This window comes from Mugil cephalus, chromosome 3 (genome assembly GCF_022458985.1).
Source record: "Mugil cephalus isolate CIBA_MC_2020 chromosome 3, CIBA_Mcephalus_1.1, whole genome shotgun sequence".
In the NCBI taxonomy this organism is placed as follows: domain Eukaryota; kingdom Metazoa; phylum Chordata; class Actinopteri; order Mugiliformes; family Mugilidae; genus Mugil; species Mugil cephalus.
In genome coordinates this window covers 16,792,044-16,798,581 of record NC_061772.1, presented here as the reverse complement: position 1 = coordinate 16,798,581, position 6,538 = coordinate 16,792,044, and positions in this window count along the sequence as shown.

The following is a 6,538-nucleotide window of genomic DNA, read 5'->3' as shown; positions in this document are numbered from 1 at the left end:
TACCTTTGTGCACATGAAACTGAGGTGTATACTTAGCTTGGGACATAGTTGCCACCACACCCATGCATGAACATCCTATTTTCTCTATCTTTACTGCCATCTCCCTGTACACTCTGCACCGAATTGCAAACATCCCATCTGCATTTAAGGATAACTCCTTCATAGGTGTTTTTCCCAGCTGTTGTTGTGATGTGTAATCAACATACAAACTTAACTGGATAATTCCAATTTGTTGCAAGTTATTGCCCTGGTTCATCTGCCATTTTTTTTATTAATTATGCTAGCGCACTTATTATTGGCAAAGCATTATCCTGTGAAGGAACAGTCAGCATTTTGTTAAATAAGAAGATCAATATCACTCTCATGCCTCTACAAGAAAATATGAGGCTATAGTTGGACTACTACCAGCAGCTGCCTAGCTTAGCTTAACATTAACAAAGAAGACTGCTTGTCTCCGTAATGAGGTGAAAGTCTGTAGAAAAACCTAAGTGCACAAAGCTGCTTTCCTTTATTATTAGTCGTCATGCTAGGGTCCGTTAACCAGTGTTTGCTTCCTGGACATGGGAATTGCACAATAATCCTCAGCTCCATCTCACTTAAGAAGTATTTGAGCTTATTTCCCAAAATGTCAAAATATTTCTTTAATGGAGAGAAACAGCAACGGATTCATTCAACGTGTACACGGATACATGGTCCCATGAACACTGGCCTGTAGCCGAGTATCCTGTCATTGTTGGTCCGTCTTGTGCACAGTGGGTCAAGTGGTGTCATGGTGTGATGACAGAGGCTGACTTGCAGCGTCAGATTTAGAAGTTGAATCACGCATGAATGGTAGTTCTGGCATGTATGTGGTGAGTGAATATCTGTAATCGCACGCAAACACAGTGATCACAGCCCTTTGCGTAATTATGGTTTTTAACACATTTGCACTGGGTGAGGTGGGGCCGTGCCTCAGACATGCCTAATAAATGCGCATTAGTACCTGTCATGCAATGCCGAACGTTAGTTAGTTATATTCTCAAGAAGTCGGCTATTAAAAGTTAAATGCAGGACGCATTGGGATAGTGTGACTCCTACTGGTCTGTTGTGCAAATATAAAAAGCGGTGACTTTTGACCTACAGCCTGGAGATAGAACAAAAAATAGGGACTTCAATTGCAGTGAGATGGGCTGAATCTAGACGGATGCTAGTGTCCTATCTACTACAGTTATGAGATGCATCTTTTCTGCTGACGCACGCAGCCTGGTGTTCATAAAGTGACACAGGACACGTACTGATAACAGAACTGTATCATGAGATTAAAGTATCAAGAATGATCCCGTGCAGAGCAAATACACATCAAAGCCGCTCGGCCCGACACTAAAAAGCTCCAGCACAATCAGTCTTAGACCGTTTCATTTTATTATTATTTTTTTTTTCCCCAACTACAATTATCAGTGCTCATAAATGACGTTCAGAGTCTGACAGCTGGCTCGGGATCACATCAGAATCATTTCTCAACTGACAGGCAGGGCACTGCGCTGTTGGCACATGTGTGTGTAACATCGTTTGATGTGGCCCTGGAGGGCAGAGTGTGTGTGAACGCTGTCATGTCACCACATGCGACATGACATCCGCAGCATTTCCTTGTGAGACAGACTTTTCCCTAATACAAACTATGTTATCAAATTTGACACACATCATCGGCGCATGTTTTGATTCTTTTTTTTTTTTTTTTTTATTGGACAAAGTGCTGTTTCATTTTATTGCATTATCAAAACAAGTGGGTTAGTAAAAATTAAACAGGGAGCGAAGAGCCTAAGTGTTGTTGATTGTGTTTACGAGCTGCTCACGTCCCAGAGACGGGTGGATGACAAGCCCTGCTGCCCCGCAGGGATCAAAATTTATTTAAACCAGCTCACACCCACTCGCAACAAACATCTAGACTATTCTCTCTCTCTCATTCTCACACAAACACATATGCGCTGCTTACACGCACCCACACATCTACGTGGCGGTGAGCAAGCACGGCAATCCACATGAGCCAGGTGTGGCAGTTGCTTCAGTAGTTTCTTTCGTGTCTCTTTAACATTCCCGTATCATGAACACTATCTTTAATCTCCTGCTGTGTGAGGCCTGTGAGCTAACAAGCTGTTGGATTACTGCCTTTACTTATCACACATGCCAGCACGACACACGGCAGCCAACCCTGTTAACACACTTCTTCACTTTTTAACTGCCTCGTCTTAGATTGCATAACAGAAGTGCATTGTTTTGCTTCCTTTCGGCTTCATATTGCACCCCACATGCCACCGCTGCAAATTAACTGTGTTGTAGTGTAATAAGTGTGACCCTGTCACATGCATGCGTCTGCATGCGCATGCATAAATGCCAGGCACAGAAGCACACAAGACCAGTGGCCCGATGTACTCATATTTTTTTTTTTTTTTTTTTTATCTGCCTCCGTGTCATTCACTGTGTTGCATAAAAAAGGGCATGTTGAGACACAGAGGGATCAGATGCTGGAGTGCTTAACAATGCACACGATTAAATCTATTTCCACCGGTACAAAAGGAGGGCCAGTGGCTGTGTAATTTACACCACTGTCCAGCGGCTATGTCAGCACTATCAACCAGGGTGTCGTCATCCTGCCTCTGTTCTCCCGCTGCGTGTAATGAATCCAGTGTGTCTGAGCGCTGGCATGCACAAATGATTAACTGGTGGCAAAGAGAACTGATTAAGGAGATAAAGCTTGGCACACAATAGTCTCAGCCCTACACATGTACCTGCACAACCAGAACTTCCTCACGCGAGGGAATTATTTATCTCCGTGTTTGACTTTTTGAGCCCTTTCCATTTAATCCCAATGCAGGAGAGTTAGAATCTGCAAATTCTCAAAAGGTTTGGGTCACACTGATACAAAAACTAGGCTACACAGAGGTTACAAGTTCAGCAAATATGCAGTTACAAGTTATTAGCCTGGAAGCCAGATCAACTTCAAAGATACCGTCTGCAGTTGTTTTGTGCCAGAAAGTTTTTTTATTTTTTTATTATTATTATTCACTCCAGTAAAGTTCTATGTCCTGGAAAAGATCTGCCAGGCAAGTCAACTTATTTGTGTGGGATTTAGACTGTGATGGACAGAAGAGTAACAATATGATACAGGTGATCTGAGCATCAGGAAATTTAATTTAATTTACAACAAAATGGCGAAACGAGGAGAGAAGTGAGCTGTTTATCTGCTGTAAAAGACATTGACAGAGCAATACAATGCTTAAATACTCACTTGTAAATTGTAAATTGGTCAGTTAGTACAGTCTTACACATCTCCAGTCAGTCTCCATGTCTGCATATGTTTGTGTACAAGCTACTGGACACTCGATTTTCCCCCAGGGGATGAATAATAACGTATTTAGGATGAAGGATGAACAATTAACAACAATTAAGGCCTTTGTCAAGAACGACTTAACTGTTGTTAACTGTTCAGTCTTTAAATGCACGTATTGGTTGTAGGACTATACAATTCCACGCAGAGTTTTTTTTTTTTAGTATTAGTTGAAACATGCCTCATAATGAAATCCCAGTGGACAGTTACCAGACTCACATTCTGACAAGGCCTGACTCCTGCTGCGCCAGGCTACAAAGTTATGTATGTGTATTATTAACAAAGCGTTGAACAACCAGAGTCTGACACTACAGGGCACAAACTGTGAGCTCCTGCATACTATGGATCTGGGAGTACCAGCAGAAACACAGGTTCAGTGATGAGCCACTTTTGGTGGTTTTGTGGCAGCGGATGTATTGCACACCCACGGGACACATGGGAACGAGGTGCGATGAGCACTGACGAGTGCAGCATCCACATTGTTCAGCAGCAGCTGGTACCAGTTGCGGGTCCACGTGCGCCTCTCTCACCTTCTACTGAGAGTTTGGTGACTGAGGGTTCAGATCAGGCTCTCCTGATAAAAAAAAATATATATATATATATTATTTCATTGTTACAGTGCCGAAGACCCAGAAACCCAAATTGGATGGTGGCTATAGCAGCTCAGAGGTGGTTGAGCAAGATTTAATCAAGTCATTAAAAATAATGACTGCAAATTGAACTTAAGCAACCACAACCGCTTTACAGTGAGTAAAGAAAAACCTTCATAAGTGCAAATTGCTAATGCTGACAAAATATTTAAGTTACCTCCGCCTTCTTGGTATTATCGACTTAAAATATCATTATTTTCGAGACTGTTGAAAAAAAAAATGGCATACGGCATTAGTGATTTTAGAGCGGTCTCTTTAGGTGTCTCACCCAGCTCCAATGTCAAAAACCTATAAAGCAGCTATGCTGTGCATTCTGGATCCAGGCTGAGTTTGCTAAAAGCAAGCAGATGCAGCAAGTGTAGCGAGACTAGCAAGTCCCACACTGTGTTCTGTTCCCGTTCTCCCACCTCAGCACCACAAAAAATAGACACTGCTGAGAAACAAAACCATCTGAGACCAGATGCGCTCTATTACGAGAATGAGGAGCTGAGAGATTGTCACTGATTCATTTTGAAAGACACGGGGTGTATGCCAGGTATTTCCTGGTTCCAAAATACAGTTTGCATGCGACACCTGAGCGTGTGTACCACATGTTTGCTGTTTGCTTACAGGAGCTGCTAGAACGTGCTTTATCTTCTTCAAATCTGGCTCAGCCCTTTCTCGTATCACGATGTCCTCATCGTCTTTTAGTAACAGAAGATGGACTTATGTCATAGTTCTTTTGTGACATATTAACAGATTGCGTTTCTACTATTTTATGGCCGCATACATTTTTTTTTCTTCTTGTTTCGTTCTGACAAACATAAGCACTCCAAAGAAGTCTATCTCAGTCTGTTAGTCTGTTGGCTCTGGAAGAGCACAATGCATTTTCAAGCTCACCGCAGATTGTTTCCACGCCACAACAAATACATTCCCATCAAAAACATCCTTCAAACGTGGTTAAGGTACAATAGAAATGCACAGTTTATGGCTCTATGCTCTGTATGGGATTTTAATATGGAATATAGCCCCTAGTTTATGTCCACTTACACGCACTCAGGTTTTTGATTGTCAGGATTTATCTCAGGAGACCATGTTTTCAAGAGTAAGCATCAAACTTTCATCAAGCTCATGCACTGTAATGTGAGCAGTTTCATTTTAATTTATTTTACTTATTTCTGCATGCATGTCTGGAGAATAATTTTGAGGGACGAGACACTTAACTGCGAGGGACGACGTGCAAGAAGCCATGCCTCAGCGGAATACACAGTTGGCCCATAAACGCATGAGGGCAAAGTTTTTTTTTCTTTCTTTTCTTTCGTTTTTTTTTTCTTAACACAACTTTGCGTGCCGTCTAAAAAAACGGCCGATGATTGTTTTGATAGAAAAGGGTGACCGATACCTCCCTCAACTCTTTCTGTACACAACCTTCCGACCCTTGGCTCTGTCCGAGCAAACACAGTCTGCACGCAATGCAGAATGATTAACCCGGAGATCGTCTATTGCGGAAGGAATTACTTAGTAGACAAGAAAAAAAAAAAAGAAAAAGAAAAAGTCCCACTACGCCGTACTGAACATCTACATACACCGCTGCTCAATCATTTCCCCTCCCGGTTTCCTTGTTCTTTGTATTGTGTGTTATATTGTTGTCTGCGAGGATTGTTGTCTCCGTTAGGGAAATGCCAATTAAAGGGACTCACAGAACGTCTAAGCAAATCGGATTATAGTTGTATGTTGTCGTTGTACTCAGTTTCAGTTACACCAGGACCACTCTGTCTGTTGATGGTCAAAACAACTCAACCCACTTTTGGCTCTGCAAACTTGCATGAATATTTTACTTTATTTCTGTGTTTAAGTCACAAATCGGGCAAAGTCTATAATACATTAAAGGGATGTTTTTATACACAATATATTTCTAAATGTACTGCAAAATGGCGCAGTTTTGTTTAAAAAGATCCATTTATGATTTAATTATATTTATAATGTTGTACGATTTTACATGGTTTCTGTCTACATTTTACACGCTTTAAGTTTACCAATAGTCATGCCTATGACTAAAGTTTGCCTTTTCATGTGCTGGTACCATGTAGACTTTAAAAGCCCAAAAAGGATCAGGGTACAGTTACACTATCACATGATTATTTGTGGTAAGAAACAATACTGATACTTAAAGTACTTAAATACTATAATAATAATAATAATTAGAAGAATTGTGGTAATTTACTGATAATAAACAGTCTACAAGTAGTTTTTCAAATGTGCCATTGAGCACAATTGAAGTAATTCCCTAAAGTCCTCTGGGTGATGGTACTTTTATCCAGAAGAAAAACAAGTTTTGTTATACCTACAGCCCAAAACATGCGATTAGAATAAATCGCGAATTTGTGCGAGTAGAGAAGCACGATTAGACGTGCCCCTTCAGTACGGTCCCTTGAAAATGGAGCAGAGTGAGACCTCTTTCCTGAAATCACGGTCTGTGGATTAACCAGTAGATGACAGGCTGGTTGTGGGTCCATTGGTTTGCACTGCAGAGAGAATGAAGACT